The following is a 17,973-nucleotide window of genomic DNA, read 5'->3' on the forward strand; positions in this document are numbered from 1 at the left end:
TGTTTTTTAAGTAATCATTGTTCCTTGAAAGTGTTGTAGCTGAAATTCATGAAAGTATTTCTGTTTATAATTAAAAAACAAAAAAAAAACTTTTTAACTGTTTATAATTATGTTAGTTTTAATGTGATGAGGGGCAAGTGTGTTAGGCTTAATTGGGAGTTCAATGGGAGAACCCAAGATTCATGTTGGGGTCAAAAACAGATATGGCCAAAACACAGTATTTATATAAAGTATATTAAAAAAAACAAATTAAAATTTGTGTGCCAAAGAAGCTACTTCTGAAGTTTAAGCTGAAGCTAACTTTATATGTGTCCCCAAAATGGACTTATACTGTCTCACTTTAAACAATCATCATTAAAAATGTCAATTATTCATTTCTTCATGAGTATTGATACTAAAATTGGTGTACGCTTCTAAAAGCACATGACCTGCACTTCTGGTTAGACCTAAACTGCATTTCGTTGCCTTGTACTTGTACATGTGTAATGACAATAAAGTTGAATCTAATCTAATCTAATCTAAAAGTTGTTGCTTAAATTAAAAAATATTTCATGCAAAATTAAGGATCGTTTTACCAAAAACATCTGTAGTGTCTGTAGCCATGTCTAATTCATCTTGCAATATCCTAACAATTTAGCATTTTAGAATAATACACTTTTTTGGGTTTATGTCCTTTTATGTGGAATCTAAATTGGTCAAGTTTCATGAAACAGAACTCTAATCTCTGACCCATAGTTACTAAATGCTCCATACATGCTAGCAAATCAACATTTTGGACTTTGGCTCATTTTGGCAAATTATTATCCACAAGATTGTCTATAACAAAACATTTAATCAATAACTTCCTACAGAACCTTATTGTGACAAGTCGTTTATGCTACAAATAGCTGCATCGACAGTATGTAGATACACAAATATGAAGTTTAGGATCACCTCAGTGACCCCCTGCCATCCGAGAAGTGTTACCAGTATCACTGATGTTAGCTACAGTTACTAATTAGCAATTAGCTTTGTCAGTTTAATTCTGATTTTTGACTGGTTTACTTAACACAGCATCTACTCATTTGTTTATTTATTCATTGAGTCCTTATTTATTTGTTAAAAGTTTATTCACTGTGGTGGCTTAGTGGTTAGCACTATCGTCCTGCACCATCCAGGTTCGATTCCTGGCTGAGATAGGCTCTAGGCCCCCACGACCCTGTATACAGGGTAAATCGATATAGACGATGAGTGAGTGACTTTATTCACACATTTATACAATCATTTGTACAATAATTGAATTGAAATCATATACGAAACAATGTACGTAATATACGTAATATAATGTAATGTAACATAATACGATATTGTCACGATACCTCTGTCCTGATTTGATTTGTATGGAGGTTCTCTAAAATATCATGTTTTTATAAATATCTTAATATTTTTTCCTCTGATTTTGTTACAAATGTTATTGTCTGAATAGTTTAGATTGCGCTACCTGTAGGATTAAATCTAAATCAGTGTGGCGATACATGAACCGCTACACAAACTAATCGTAATCCGTAACTAAATCGATTTTCCTCATCTCTATTAACTTATGTTTGTTTCATTTATCTGATCATCTCTTGTATTTCTTAACTTAATATGTCTACAGGAAGTATATATATATACAGTACTGAAACTCGCGAATCTCCGATGTGGGCTACAGGTGGGGTTTGTCGACGGCACAAAGCTCCCAGTAGTGAAGAGGAAGTTGTGTTGTGCAGGTGTTGTTGCTCATGGGTCTCTCGGTGGAGGAAAAAGTATTCAGAGTTGAGTATTATTGTGAACCCGTGAACGGACGAGTTTAAGAAAGGTGGCGAAACATGTCCTTCCCGTTCCCGTCCCATTCCCTGATCATACCCCCCCCCGAAGCCTGCTTGGGGAGAATGTTAAAGACGGGCGTGTTTAACTGTGAAGATCAAGCAAGAACTGTATCTGTTTTACTCCAGCAAAACATCTGCTTTAGCAGGAGAACCTGCGTGAACTCACACACACACACACACACTTCCAACACTTACATTACACATACTGTGTAACTCAGAGATGACAACAAGGTGATATTGTTCGTCTTTCCATTTCAGTACTGTATATTTTGGTGCTTACTGTATTTGTCGTACAAATCCAGCTGTTTTGCAGCTCTCTTTATTATTTTATTCTCCGTTAGACTTGAATTAACATAGAATGAGGAGGACAAAAGACAAGAGAAAATGCTGGAAAAGAGAAGGAGAGAGAGAGAGAGAGAACAAGGGGGCTAGAAAGGTGGATGAAAGAAAGAGAAAGAGTGATGTGAGTATTTGAGGTGAAGATGAAGGGAGCGTAAGAGAGAAAGTGCACCTCCGTGGCTCTCTCGAGTGTCTCTGCCTCACCTTTAATCTGCGGAAATGCGCTGAGGAGATGAGGCGTAATTGTAAAGTGCAGCAGGACGACTGAAATGTCTCGAGGGCTGGCGTGATGAGCGGACCGAGGACTGAGTGAGGAGGGATAATCACCGTCGCCCGGCGCTGGCCTGATGACGGGGCCGGCGCTCATTCACCAAGCAGCAAAACAAATTAAAGCCCTCGGGGGCGAGCGGCCTGTTCCACAATAGCATACATAAATATTTTATCTCGTGCGCTACAGGTCAGGAAAGGTTTAGTACATCATCCTTCACACAAGAGCTCACACTTCAACACACACACATACACATACACACACCTTTTGTCTCAGCTTGGGTCTTAAATGGAAAGAAACCATTCTGATTTAACAATTAAATGCATTTGTTTTATCACAACAGATTTGCATTCATGCTACACAGCTGTGATCGCTAACAAGTAACAGGGCTAACTACTCTAGCTAGGTTGCATTTTCCGCTTGCTAGTCGATGTAGAGATAAAGGCATATTTTGCCAACTAGCTGCTAGCTATGTTAGCATTGTAGACAAAAAGTATTATGAATAAAATGATTATTATGAACACTGGCCAGCTAGCTGGACGGGTTTTAATACTACTTTGAAAGTCTAGCTAGCGTTTATATTACATTACAAAGAGACTGCCTTGTTGTTCATTCATCATGTTTGTGAAGATGAAACAGAGATGCTGATGTAATATCTGAAGCAAACACTTACACGTCACACCAGGTCAGAATCAGGTATGCCTTAGTTTATACTAGCGTAAGTACATGTACTGTAGTTGGCGGAGATTAGAGAAATGGTAAAAGCTAAAAATAATCTGATCAGCTTCAATGTAATCAGTGTTATTATTATTTTAGGTTGAAGCCTCATGTAAATGTCCACCTGCAACAAAGATGAACCCTCTGCATTTTCTTTTTTTGTAATTTCACAAAATTTTCTATTGGTTTCCACTTATTACAATCAATGGGAAAGAGAGGATATAGAAAAGTTTATGTTTACGCCTTGTTTACACTAAGTTACTCCTTTTTTCTCTCGTGCTCAGGCAAATACACTTCCTGTTCGGTAATCGGAGAGTGAATCACAGATGAGAAATGGAAAAAGTAGATAAAAGGATAAAGATGAAGTTTTGTCTTAAAACCACTCCAGCGTGTTAAAATTCACTTATACCACTTCAGCGCTGTTATTTCAGCCAAAGTATTTAAAAGTAATTAAGTAATTAATATCTATTGATGCAGGTGTTTGTTTACATTGAGACAGTAGCGCATTAGTAGATTATTTTAAAGTAAATTATTAAATCCCACACATAACTGTTCATAACATCACTTTTACTCAACGTTTAGATTTCATTTATGATGCAGGTTAAACTTAAGGCAGAGATCTAAGAACTGCTAAAGTTTCCGTTAATTCTGTCCGGACAGTTTTATGTGATTCTGTAGCAAAATCTGGCTGGACAGACCTACAGACAGACAGAAATTTTTACGAGACTGGTTTCTGGTCCTCCAATTTATGAAACATAAACCGACAAAATCTTTATTTTATTTATATACAGTAGATAGTTAGCGTTCTCTGGTTGATTCCGGTCTCTCGATTATGGTGAGTCGGAACTGGCCAAGATGAACTTTAAGAGAAATACTGGGGATATAAAAGTGGGGACGTTGTGACCGTTGTGTGAACACGTGAGACATTAAGTTTGTGTGATGATAATTATCCATTACATGTTAGCTATATTAGCAAAATTCAGGCTACATGTTTTTGCTAATCCACTACACTTCGATCGATAAGCATCAGCTCCAACCTGAGCTCTTCATTTCAAGTCCAGCTGTATGCGCTGTGTGTCGACTCGTTATTTTTAGGATCAGTTGTCCCGTGCTGGAATTCTACACTCCAGTCTATTAGGTGTAATTGAGAAACGGGTGATTTCACTCAGCCTGGGGAGAAAAAAAAAGAAAAAAGCATCAGCAGCAGGGTTGAGTTTGATGGTGTGATTAGCTGACAGCGGGCAGCCGTAATTATCCAGTACGCGCTAATGACTGTGGAGCGCGATCGCACAGCAGGAACGGGAAACAGCAATCATCCTCCTCCACCTCCTCCTTCTCTTTTCTCCTGCTTTTTCTCACATTCAGATTTAATAAGGCTTGCACACTAATGAACAGCGTTTAGTGAAGTTTATCGACGTTTAGGACTCCCTCGAGTCAAAAGGCTATAATTGGTCTTTTGAAGTTGACGAGAAAAAAAATAAATACAGCCCTTTATTTTCATAAAGACTCGTGGATGTTTAAAGAAAACCGCACAGAAATAGTGTAAATAGGCTTTGTTTGAATGTTTCTGGTGCCTTTTTGTTTTTCCTGGTGGTGAAAAAAAAATTAGCAGCACTAATGTTAGCATGTCACGCAATATTGTTATTGGTAGCGCAAAGTTTAAAAGAAAAAGAAAAAAAAAACTCCAATATGATTGACAAGCGGCAAGTCACAAAGGTTTTGACCAACGAAAACATCGTCTTTTTATACAGACAATTTTTACAGTAGGGACGTATTAACATAAAATCCAGGGTATGATTAGCTAAAATTTTAGCACTCAAAGTCCCAGAATGCAATGCGGTTATACGATAAATAAAGACTTGGCTACATGATGTTATTATAAAGATCAACATGAAATTCATTTAGGATGGATTTGCTATATGCTATATTTACAAAATCTTTCTGCATTTAACTCCTCATTCGAAGGCTTTAACCTGTGTTTCAGTACTGTGAGAACGAACAGCACTCTAAAGTTGCATGGACAATTTACCTTTAAGCTGCGTGACACTGTGTAAGCTGTGCAGTCATCATGAGTAACGCGTCCTGTCCGGAATAGTGCGCCTGCGGTCTCGCACGTCAGGATTCCTCATTTTTTGGACTCTAAATGACACTCACGAGTGCCCTCGACTAACCCTTAATGCACATTCTGGTGAAACCCACTTCAATGCAAACTCTCTTACCCAAAAGCCCTTGTGAATTTGCTCCAGACCAATCAGAGTCAAGAGTTTTGTTGATAGAAGAAAGTAACATTACAATATGACCTAGCATCAGAGGAAGATGACTCAAATCCAGATGTTATGAAACGTTAAAACATCCATTGTTCTTAACTTTTTATTATAACGTAATGTAAGACTGTGAAGGTGTTTAAGAAAGACGTGTATAAGATAAAGAATATTTACCTCCAAAACCACTCCAATGTTAAGATTAATAGCTTCACTTTTATTCTTCATGAAGTGTTTCTCCTAAAGATCCAACATGGCTGATTGTGACAGGCAACAACCCACCTAACATTTAATTTTATTTTATTATTTAAAAAAAAAAGCCATTTAAATACCAATACATTACCTGCACATTTTCTACTGTATATTGCATTATTTTGGTTTTAAACTAGCCTAAGTACCTGTCGTTGACGGAAATAGAGTTCTGACCAATGTACAAACTCTTTCTTTTATTTATAGCAATAGAATATTTTAGTTATCTCTTTTTTTTCATTCCTTGTTACATTTGGAACTGTTGTTTATGTTCTAAGTATTTTTGCATTAGTGGCACCTTAATCACATTTTACTTGGCTGACGTCTGTTCATGTGTGCGTACTGCTTACAAACTTCAGCAGCTCTTAGAGATTTTTAGGAAAACTTTGAATTTGAATTTGCATGCAGCCTTTAAAAAAAAAAGTAAAACCTTCCTTTCTTCCTCTATACAATCCCCTGCTTCACTAAGGCACTTTGCTCACAGCGAGTGTTTCACACAGTGTTTCACTAGTGCTTGGATACTGTCAAGGTAGAAAGTTTGCTCAGTATGCTGGCCTCCCAGGAACTCCTTTCAAGGCGCAAACATGTGGAAATGTCTTGGAGCGAGGTCAGGACTGTACGGGGGGATGTGGCGATAACTTCCAGCCGAGTTCCTGTAACGCGAAAGTAATGTTGGTTAATGATTGTGTGAAATGTACAGTTCCTGCAGATAGATGTTGGCACAAAGCTATCCATTATCCATTGATTTTTCGAGGATCAGGCGTTCCACCCGCGGCCACCTCGGCCAGGACGTTTGTACTGCAGATAAGAGTCTCTTCAATGTACTGTTCTTGAAGTCTTTTGTAAATGTCAATCACTTTTACACCTCATTCACCAAAAACGGTCCCAGCTTGATGCCCCTTGTACATAAAACTGTGGGGAGTGTACTCTCTTCTGTAAAGTCATTTCTGCACTTCAAGCTTTTTCCATGTGGATTCAATTGCTTGCATGTCATCTAAAAAATGTTTATAATATTTAACAATTGGTTCTAATTTTATACGTAAATAATAATAATAATAATAATAATACTTAAAATAATTTGAAAATAATAACTGTTTAGTGTTTTTTTATTAATAGTTTTGTTTTATTTTATTAGTATAGTTTTTTAATCTCATAATTTTCATTCATACACGTTCACATTTCATACAAACTTAAATAATTCTTTTGATTGTGTGAAGCTGCTTTGCGACCATGACAATTGTTAAAAGCCCTATACAAATAAAATTGAATTAAATTTAATATTTCATTATTTCATTATTATTTAAAGTACATGTTTAGACCTTTAGTTTGATAAATCATGTTTTTTTTTTTTGGTCAATTGTTAATGCCTTTGAACACAAAATATGTATATCCAGTTTGAGCATTCACACTCGTCCAGTCGTCTCATCTCATCATTTAAGATTTTAATACTTTTGAAGCATTTGGTCACTTATACAGTGTTTACACTGTCCAGATGTCATGCAGTGACCTCGATCCCACATGGGGATCAATACTAATCTAGGGTGTAATGTATGTCTATTGATCAACCGACCCCAAGGGGTTATTAGAACGCCTCTGCCTTTTAACAGGGTGATAATCCGGGATAATAATGGCAATTGAGACCCTTTTGCTCCCTGGTGGCAGGGCGGGGACCATCGCTGCAGGAATCTCATTTGAAATGTTGAGATCCATATTTTAGGTTGTGGTAAAAAAGAAAATGTATACGCTTTTAACGTTGCCATTTTGAGCTAATTCTCTGTATGTTTCGTCAATAAACTTAGCCGAGAAGTGGCTACTTTTACGGAAATGGGTGACCAACAGATGACCATCTAACCACACAATATATATTTTGTATGTAAGATTTTATACAGTGCTCTGGAATAACTTGTTTAAACCCAGATTCTAGCCCTTACTCTGAAAAAAACCCCGATTGCTTCAGATCATCATTGTGAATCTTTTGTACAGAAAAGCGTACATAATGTTAGAGAGTGTCTCAGGCTAGGACTAGTTACTGCTTGATTGCAATAGTATGTGGTTTTGGAATGCAACATTTTGTTTTCTCCTCCTGGCTAAACAGCTACATGGCTACGCTAGCTGTTCTTGCTAGCAAGTGGATAATTATCTGTTTGGTGTGGTAATGGCGCCTAATGTGAAGCAGAGGTTACTGTTACCGCCCTCAGGTGTATTGTCCTGTAACAGAACATCTGGTAGCCTTTTAGTCATTTAGCACCAAAGGAATTTGCCAACAATTGCATTATTTATTAATTTAAAGGTCCCGTATTTTCCAATTTCTTTAACAAACTAACACAGATCTTAGAAGTCTTTTAAAGTTTGTGTTAATGATAGATAGATAGATAGATAGATAGATAGATAGATAGATAGATAGATAGATACAGTAGATAGATAGACACTTATTAGATACTACTGATCCCTAAGGAAATTTCCAATGTTCCAGCTGTTCCAATATATTTATATATATGGGGTACCAAACTTTTCATACTCCTACTCCGAATGCGCTGTTTCAGTGTCTATGTAAATGAACTACTGCTAAGCCACGCCCCTCCAGAGAACAGTAAACCTGAGCAACAAACTCATTTTGGAGACTTTTTTTTTTATTAGGTCACAAGAAGTGAAAGATCGAAATGGTTTGTTTAAACACTGGCCAATGCAAAAACGGAACAACAGGGAATTTTTTTGTGCACACACACACACACACATACACCTGAATGTCTAAAAAAGACTAAAAGGTAAACATTGCATAATAGGTACCCTTTAAAGTGACTCGTCATCCTTTTTGATCAGGATAAAATTGCATTCTTATGTGGATGTGAAACAAAGTCATTCCTGTTAAGGCTTACCTTGTAGCTGCTCCCCAGCCTCTCGTTTTAATAAGTTAATAAGCTGCAGTTTTTGACTGATGCAAGGCGCTGACACTGGAGACTCCTTTCCCAATTGCGAAATTAAAAAAAATGTTTTTTTATTTGTTAAACTACATCACATTCTTGAATCAAGAATTGTTTATTAGTAGGATAAGTCTTTAGTGCTTCTACCATATTAAAAAAGAAACAGTATATTTGAAACTTGCACTGCTGTGCGGCTCTAGAGCTGCTGTTCTGGAAAATAAATCTTTTGAGATTTGAGAATTCAACAGTTGTCTAATGAAAATATAAACAACATCAATATTTTCCCGTAACAATTTCAGCTGTAGATGCAAAAGTGTTATAAAGTCCCTCCTTGGCACGACTGGAGTCTAAACCCGATGTTAGAACGATACACAAACTCAAATATACTGTATATAATTTCGCTACTTAGGAAGAGAATCGAGCAGACTAAAGGATTCTTTAAACCGAGTCCAAACGCTCATCTGGACCAAATTGCAGCTAATCCCCCAATTTCCCGCCACCGGCTCTTTTCCACAGTGACACATCTGCAGGATCTGCAGGACAGGAGGAAGGAAGGAGGGAAGAAAACTCTGAATATCATCTTGTTTATTCCTGCTCTTTTTTTTCCCCCATATTTACTTCTGAGCCGTCACTCAGCTTCTCTCTCCTTCCCTCTCCTGTCCTCCCTCTGCGGCTTTTCTCTCACGTCCAGGCTGTGGGACGGCGCTGGTGGCGAGCCCCGAGATCTGGAGACGCATCTGCGATCAATTAGAGCGTGGCTGCAGCCACCCATGGACTCGGTGACGGATGGGGCTGGTGTATTTATAGCCGAGGTAATTGGCAACACACACATACACGCACAAACACATGTTTGTAGTGCCAGCGCTTTTCTCAAGCAGATCGAGCCTTTTCCGATTTATAATTCATACTCGATATGCGGTTTTGCTCTACCCTCCGCCCTCAGGCAGCTTTGAAGTCCAAAGCGATGGTCGTTCACACTCAGGCCGCCACATCTGAAAAAGTCCTTATGCGTCCTTATCGAATTCAGGTCGACTCTTTATTTTATGGTAAAGCTTTACAGAAATCGGGATGCACTTATCTCTGGATAGTGGAATTATAAAGCATTACATTTTACAGGCTTTAGAAGAGACAATCAGTTCTAAGTGTGTTTGTAAACAGGATGGAATTTGGAACGGCATGAGCACAGGACAATTTTTTTGATTACCGCAACAGCTCGTAGCTACAAACCTACAGATTAAACACCGGAGCAGGAGTGAGACCAATCTGTGAGACTAATCTAATTGGGGATAATCTGTTTTTGGGAAATAGGTAACCTGGAAAAGATTAATACGTTCGTCACCCACAGGATCAGAGATTTTGACCCTTTTCGTGTTCCACGTCCTGCAGAATCTCTGCAGCTGATCCGGAAATCCGAAGCTGACTTCGTGGCTATCTGTCCGGGCCCTGTCAGCGCGTTAAACCTGTACGGGAAACCAGGCCAGACCACATCTGCCCCTCATTATGCTGCATAAATGACTGCCATGTGGTGAGATGATAAATAGGCCAGTCTATTTATTGGAGCACAACAAATTGGCTACAAACACTGACATGGGATCGAAGAACTATAAATACTGGACCCGATGAAAGTTTTAAAATGTGCTGCACTAGTTTACGAGAATCCAGGTCTCCCCTCTTTTTTCTTTTTATGCATTCGATGGTAGTCATGTCTCTCTCTCTCTCTTTCTCTCTCTTTTTTCTTCTTCTACTACCAGTGCAGTAAAAAAGCATTTTCCCCCGTTTCTCGCTTTCCGCCCGCAGTAAACCATGCAGTCTGTGACGATGACTTGCTGTGCTCTTTCCCTACGATCTTATCAAGAAACACGACAGAAATTCCAGAGCGAATCGGCAGCAGACAGGCCGTAAACCCTGTGTAATTGCATATTTGGAGTTTATCTGTTTTTTTTTCTTTCTCTCTTTTTTGCGAAATCGCACACGATTCTCTTCCCTGGTGGTCCTTAAATACATCCATATGTCCTGTGTTTCTCTTCTCACTCCTCTCCCCTTCTCTCTCTCTCTCTCTCTCTCTCTCTGTTGCTATCCTCTATCTCCCCTTCCCTCCTTCCCTCCCTCTTTTCTCCCCCCTCACTCTTTTGAAACATTACCCGCTGCATGATTAGCCGACCTGCGTGCCGCGCTTTTCCTGTTGTGAAGATGTTGTGCGGTCCGAGACACTTTCTCTACGTCAGACGGGGTTTCTGCGTGGACGTAGGACGTCAGCGGCGTCCAACCAGGAACACACACGGAACGCGAGGGAGGGATTTGGATCGGATCATGTGTGGGCCTGGAGAAAGAAAGCCCATCTGTTTTAAAACACGTGCTAAATATTAGCGTTTTCGCATTTTCCTGTTTTGGCGAGGGGAGGGAGGGGCTGAGGAGCGGAAAGGTCTCGGGCCGGGGTTAGGCGCTGTTTGAAACTGGAAACCCTTTTTCAGCCTTATTTGTTTTATGATTCCGCGGGACGCCGTGTTTACACTCGACGTGCAACATCTGGATTAGATAATTTGTCTGGAATTAACCACCGCTGGATGCTTATCGAGCCCTGTCTGATTAAATCGGTTTGATGTTTCTGCTTTGTGTTTCATAATGATTTTTTTTCCCCTCTGTCAGCGTGTCGCTGCGAGATTTGCATCACAGATGAAGGTCGCAGTGGACGGCAGCTATCTCACGCACACACACATGCTCACACACACACGAATACACAAACACACAACGTACCTACAGTACGTTTTTTATAATTACTTTCCCTCTTTTGATCTGTAGTGGTTTGTTTAAAAAAACAAAGTGATTGGTGGCGTTTTGCCTACAGCACAGGTCCGTCAGGCCTCGAGTCCTGGCAAAGCACACAAAAATGGCAGCGCTTACAAGGCTGATAAGTGTTTCTGTTTGCTTGTTTGTTTACATGTTTGTTTGTTTCCCTTGGACCGTTCCCATGTGCTGTGGAACCAAACAGTCCTGTGTGCTAACTAATAGTCTGCCAGAGCGTTAGCCGAGCGCCGCGGTGGACTTCGAGCTCTTTCTGTGATTAATAATCAGGAGACCCTGACCGAGATGGAACGCTGCCTTGTTTTTTCCTCCAAAGGTAGTAGTGACACAACTTCATGAATGATATATTTTGGGGAAATAGGCTGAGTGGCGTGATTAAGTAGAGTTGTTGTTTCCACTCAAAAGCTAATTTTCCATAACAGCGCATAGCAATATACATTAATATAGTAAACATGTTAATATAGTAAATATAGTAATGTAATTTAACTATTAATAGTTAAAATAGTTCAAAGGTATGTATAGTGTATGCTTTATAATATTACATAAATAATATGATGATATATATTTATATGTTTATATATTACTGTTGCTCCATTACTTCTTTGGCCTCTCCGTGGTACCTGTCAGTCTCAGTAAAGGAGGTGTGGCTTCTGTATCTGTCAGTCTTCGTGAAGGAGGCGTGGCCTCTCTACACCCCAGAGGCGAGTGATGGGGCGTGGCCTTTGTACCTGTCAGTCACAGTTAAGGAGGCATGGTCTCTGCACCTGTCAGTCCGTGAAGGAGGTGTGGCCTTTGCACCTGTCAGTCTCAGTGATGGGGCGTGGCCTCTGTGCACCCCAGAGGCGAGTGATGGGGCGTGGCCTTTGTACCTGTCAGTCACAGTAAAGGAGGCATGGTCTCTGTACCAGTCAGTCCGTGAAGGAGGTGGGGCCTCTGCACCTGTCAGTCTCAGTGATGGGGCGTGGCCTCTGTACACCCCAGAGGCGAGTGATGGGGTGTGGCCTTTGTACCTGTCAATCACAGTTAAGGAGGCATGGTCTCTGCACCTGTCAGTCCGTGAAGGAGGTGGGGCCTCTGCACCTGTCAGTCTCAGTGATGGGGCGTGGCCTCTGTACACCCCAGAGGCGAGTGATGGGGCGTGGCCTTTGTACCTGTCAGTCACAGTTAAGGAGGCATGGTCTCTGTACCAGTCAGTCCATGAGGGAGGTGTGGCCTCTGTACCTGTCAGTCTCAGTGATGGGGCGTGGCCTCTGTGCACCCCAGAGACCAGTGATGATGCGTGGCCTCTGTACCTGTCAGTCAAAGTTAAGGAAGTGTGGTCTCTGCACCTGTCAGTAACAGTTGAGGAGGTGTGGCCTCAATACCTGTCAATCTCATTGAAAGAGGCGTGGCCTCTGTACCTATTAGCTATGCTAAAGGAGACGTAGTCTCTGTGCCTTTGAAGGAGGTGCGACCTCTGTACATGTCAGTCTCATTGAAAGAGGCGTGGCCTCTGTGCACCCCAGAGACCAGTGATGAGGCGTGGCCTCTGTACCTGTCAGTCAAAGTTAAGGAAGTGTCGTCTCTGCACCTGTCAGTCACAGTTAAGGAGGTGTGGCCTCAATACCTGTCAATCTCATTGAAAGAGGCGTGGCCTCTGTACCTATTAGCTATGCTAAAGGAGACGTAGTCTCTGTGCCTTTGAAGAAGGTGTGACCTCTGTACATGTCAGTCTCAGTAAAGGAGGCATGGCCTAAGTACCTGTCAGTTTCAGTGAAGGCCTCTGTACATTCCAGTCTCAGTGTATGGCCTCTGTACGTGTTCGTCACAGTTAAGGAGGTGAGGCCTCAATACCTGTCAAACTCAGTTGATCTCATTGAAAGAGGCGTGGCCTCTGTACCTGTCAGTCTCAGTGGCGGAAGCATGGCCTCTGTACCTATTAGCCCTACTAAAGGAGGCGTAGTCTCTGTACCTGTCAGTCACTGAGAATGAGGTGTGGTCTCTCTACATAATAGTCTCTTTGAAGGAGGTGTGGCTTCTGTGCCAATTACTCCCACTGAATGCCACGATATGTGTCAGTCTTAGTAAAGAAGATGTTTTTAAGGTATAAGTTTGATACAATCTCTTTGAGTTAAAGTTGTATCATGGTCCCTGCTTGCACTGTTAAAAAAAGTTTATGTTGACTTTATCCTTTGGGATGCGTGTAGTGCCTGGGGATGGTTCCACTTGACCATGACTGCAGTCGCTCAAAAGTGTAGGAAATTCAGTTTTTCAAAACAGTTATGTACCTGAGTCTCCATTAACAAAAGTGGACTTCATATTAACCTCAAAATCTGTCCCATTATACTGAACACTCAGCCTTATAGCATGCAGTATGACTACAAATCAATCCCTACTATATTTATGCCTTATCACCCAGATGAGGATGGGTTCCCTGTTGAGTCTGGTTCCTCTAAAGGTTTCTTCCTATTCCCATCTCAGGGAGTTTCTCCTTACCCCCGTCGCCCAGGGCTCGCTCATCAGGGACAATCTGATCATTCTGATTCATACGAATCTCCTCACGCTTTTTTCGAACTCCTTTCCATTATTTCTTGTATAAAGCTGCTTTGTAGCAATGGCCATCGTTTAAAGCGTTATATAAATAAAACTGAATTGAAACAGCATGTCATACCGCATCCTATCATAACAAATTGTATGTTTTTCTTTTTTATTCATCACGTCCCATGTTGTACATCATGTTATCTGGAAAAAGGAGAGAGATACACACCCTGGGTCAATAAGATACAGTGTTAAATAAGTAAAGTTAAAAATAAAAGTGTCTTTGTTGCTCCCAGCTGGTCTCTCGACAGTAATGGGTGTTTGATGGTGAAAGGCTACGAGCCGTTAGGGATGTTACCGACTCTCACTGACAGAGAAGAACAATCTCCCCTGTCTAGCACGCCGACTATTCCACCGCCAAGGAACAGATGCTGGATCCTCCGTGTTTTATTGACTCTAGACATCTGTTAATACAGTGGCTTGATCTTAGCCGAGTGTTTGTTGATGCACGGACAAGAGAGGCTGAGCGCCAGATGAAACAATCAGAGAAGGAGAGGGAGATGGTGGAGCGTTGATAACTATCTGTAAGCCTGTCATTTTGCTGTGACGGGGTGGGATTTACTGCCGCGCTCCTTCGTGGGTGGGGTGAGCAGCGAGTCGGAGCGTCCCTCCTGAAATCTCTCCAGCGCAACAGCTGCAACTTGTCAAGACTCCGTCGAGTTATTGCTTTTTTGAAAAAAAAAATCGTGGGATTTTTTTTTTTTTTTTTTTAACCAGTAACGCATGACAAATCGGCAGGATTTTTGGCCCAGCAGGAAAGGTCCCATTGACGAAGTCGTTACAGGGACGAACGAGCTCCAGCACACGACCATGGCGCAGTCGGTGGAAGACATTTGCCATTTTTTTTTTTCCTCTGTCTTGCTGGTGAAAACACAGTCGGTCCCATTCCAAACATTTCTTTCATTTTATTGGTCGCCTACAGTAGCATGTGGAGCCGCTGCCATTTGTCTCCCGTCTAACTCTCACAGTAGTGTTTTGTTTGTGAGAGAGTGAGAGTGTGTGAGTTCTGTAAATGGATATCTCTCACCATGAGAAACGTTGAACTGATTTATAGGAGTTGTTGCGATTTCCTGTGGTGAAGGCCGGCTCACATTCTTAGGATCTCTCGTCCTCTCTCGCCCTCTCTCTCTCTCTCTCTCTGTCTTCATTAAATACATCTATATTTTCTGATAGATAGATAGATAGATAGATAGATAGATAGATAGATAGATAGATAGATAGATACTTTATTGATCCCAAAAATGTCAGACATGGAGACAGACATTATGATAAAACTCTACTAAAACATGACTTTTAAGGTAGGACGGAGGTGTAGTGGTTCATGGTTCCAGTCCATGGAGTTTGCATCTTCTCCCTGTGCTTGCTGGGTTTCCTCCAGGTATTCTGGTTTCCTCCCACAGTCCAAAGACATGCAGATTGGCATTTATAAGAATTAGTGTGCCCCTGGTATACACTCCAGCAGGATAAGCGGTATATGATTGACAGCCATCTGTGGGAGTGATGAGAACTGGGATTGTGTAAATCAACTTTTTTTCGCTACTTTGCTTTGGCTTGCTAGTTAGCTTAACTCAGTAAACCATTGAAGCGGTAGCAAATAAATTTTATAAATGCCATGTCGACAGGACAAGTGATTAACTTGTGACTGGTGAAGGTGTTCCTCACACATGATGACTGATGTGTAGACCCGCCCAATTTATCTGAAATTCTGATGGATTGGAAAATAGAGAAAAATACAAAAACGTACATATTGTGTTGTGTCATGCCATTATGGCACACCATCTCACATAATATGCTGTATAATATTGTCTCGTTTTGTGCATCATCTCTTGTCATCATATGATAGATCTATTACTGTATATTATATTATATTTATTCACATTCATTTTCTATCATGCTTTCCTGTTTAGGGTTGCCTATCCATGGTGCACAAGGTGAGTGAGTCGACCCATTGGGATGCCAATCTATTGCAGGGCAAAATCACACACACACACAAGCAATCACACACTATAGCCAGTTTTGAAAATGGCAAACAACCTAGACTGTATGTCTTTGCACTGTGGGAGGAAACCGGAGTCCCAGAGGGAAACCCACCAAGCATGGGGAGAACATGTAACCTCCACACACACACAGATGAGATGAGATTCAAACCCCCAACCCTGGGGATGTGACACAACAGTGCTACTGTAGCTGCTGAGCCATCATGGTGGTGTAGAAGCAATTACCTTTACAGAAGTCTTCAAGCACAGTACGGCGATGTGACTCTGAGCGACAGTAGGGAACATTTGAATGGAGCAAAGATTTTAAGGAAAGCCGAACATCTGTGAACGATGATCCCAGCCGAGGTGGCTCGGAGCCCACTGTCAACATTTGCTTGATGCTTGAAAATCGACAAATAACTTGTCACCAACTTGCAGAAGAGATGCAACTGTACACATAATCATTTACCAACACCACTTGCACATTACATTACATTACATTACGTTCGGTCCTGAACTCCCCCCCAAGACATTTCCACACATTTAAGTTCCTGGGAGACTGATCACGTCACGTACTGAGTAAACTTTCTACCTCGATGGTGTCCAAGCACTAGTGAAACACTGGGATGAGTGCATTAGTATATCAGGGGATTATATAGAGAAATAAAGTGATAAATCCCAGAAGACTCCTCGTATATCCCATATCATGTCATATATTGTATTATGTCATATCAAATTGTATTATATCAGTTATTTAACCATATCATAATAATACAATGAGTACGAAACAAGATAATTAAGTTAGGGTAATTAGTTGATAAGTTAAACGCTCACTGAGGTTTGTTGTAGGTTACAGTAGACTTAAGAGCTTCATAACAAATCAGACCCTGTTTTCATTTTCTTGCCATAACTCATGTTGTGAGTCATTCCTAAAGTGGCTTTTCTACAAATCCTGGCCACAGGCTGCTGCTTGTGAAGTTTGTAATGCTGTAAAAACACATGAAGCAAACAGTCAGGTTGAGGTTCCAATAACATCTATAAGCTATTTGGGGGATTTTTCCTGCCTTGTGTGCGCTCTGAAACTCCAGCCTGCGTTTATCACTCGACATGCCCTTAACTCTCTCTCTCTCTCTCTCTCTCTCTCTCTCTCTCGCTTTCCTCAGACCCTTGTTGGCTTTGGCGTCTCTTCTCAGATTGAGCTGAAAGTAATGGTTTGTTTAAGTGCGCTGGGAGCAGCCTGCGAAAACACCACCGCCACACAGCTACACAGAGAGAACTAAAGAAAATAAAGTGAAAAAAGAGAGAGAGAGAGAGAGAGAGGGAGAGAGAGAAAAGACATGATTTGCGTGTAGTTTTGTCCTCCTTTGGTCGTATTTATAGCCAAGCACAGAACAGTAAACATTGTTATGCCACGTTGTTCTGTAACGGAGCTTTTATTACTCAGGAAGGATGTGAGTTAATAGTCAACTATTGTACACATCCTTCCTGAATAATAGGAAATCTGCAAAGTTTATTTACCCATGAGCATGAGTGTGTTCTGCTGCAGAGGATTGAGAAGGATTTACGGTTCTCTGTTACGCATCCTATTCATTTCAGCAGCCAATGATGCCTGGTCCAGTTTCCCAAAAGTTAAGATCTTGGCTGAGATGGAGAGAGAGAGAGAGAGAGAGAGAGAGCTTTCAGTTTAATGCTTGTTGTAACCTTTAAACCCTTACTTAAAATGGAACCATATTGCAAAATAATAATAATAATAATAATAATAATAATAATATATTTTAGTGAAAATATCCTAATATGAGAAAATACATATATTATTATTCTGTATGTTCTTTTTTTTCAAGCTTGGGATTTTATTGTAAATAAAGATTGTAGCTTTCTTTTACTAAAACAATGCTTGAAATTAATGCATTTTCTAGAACTCATTAAAATTTAAACTTGTATATAAGACAGACGTGGGTTTATTATTGATGAATTTGTATTGCTGTAATCTTATGACTGGCAATGTTTAATACATTT

This window comes from Clarias gariepinus, chromosome 9 (genome assembly GCF_024256425.1).
Source record: "Clarias gariepinus isolate MV-2021 ecotype Netherlands chromosome 9, CGAR_prim_01v2, whole genome shotgun sequence".
In the NCBI taxonomy this organism is placed as follows: domain Eukaryota; kingdom Metazoa; phylum Chordata; class Actinopteri; order Siluriformes; family Clariidae; genus Clarias; species Clarias gariepinus.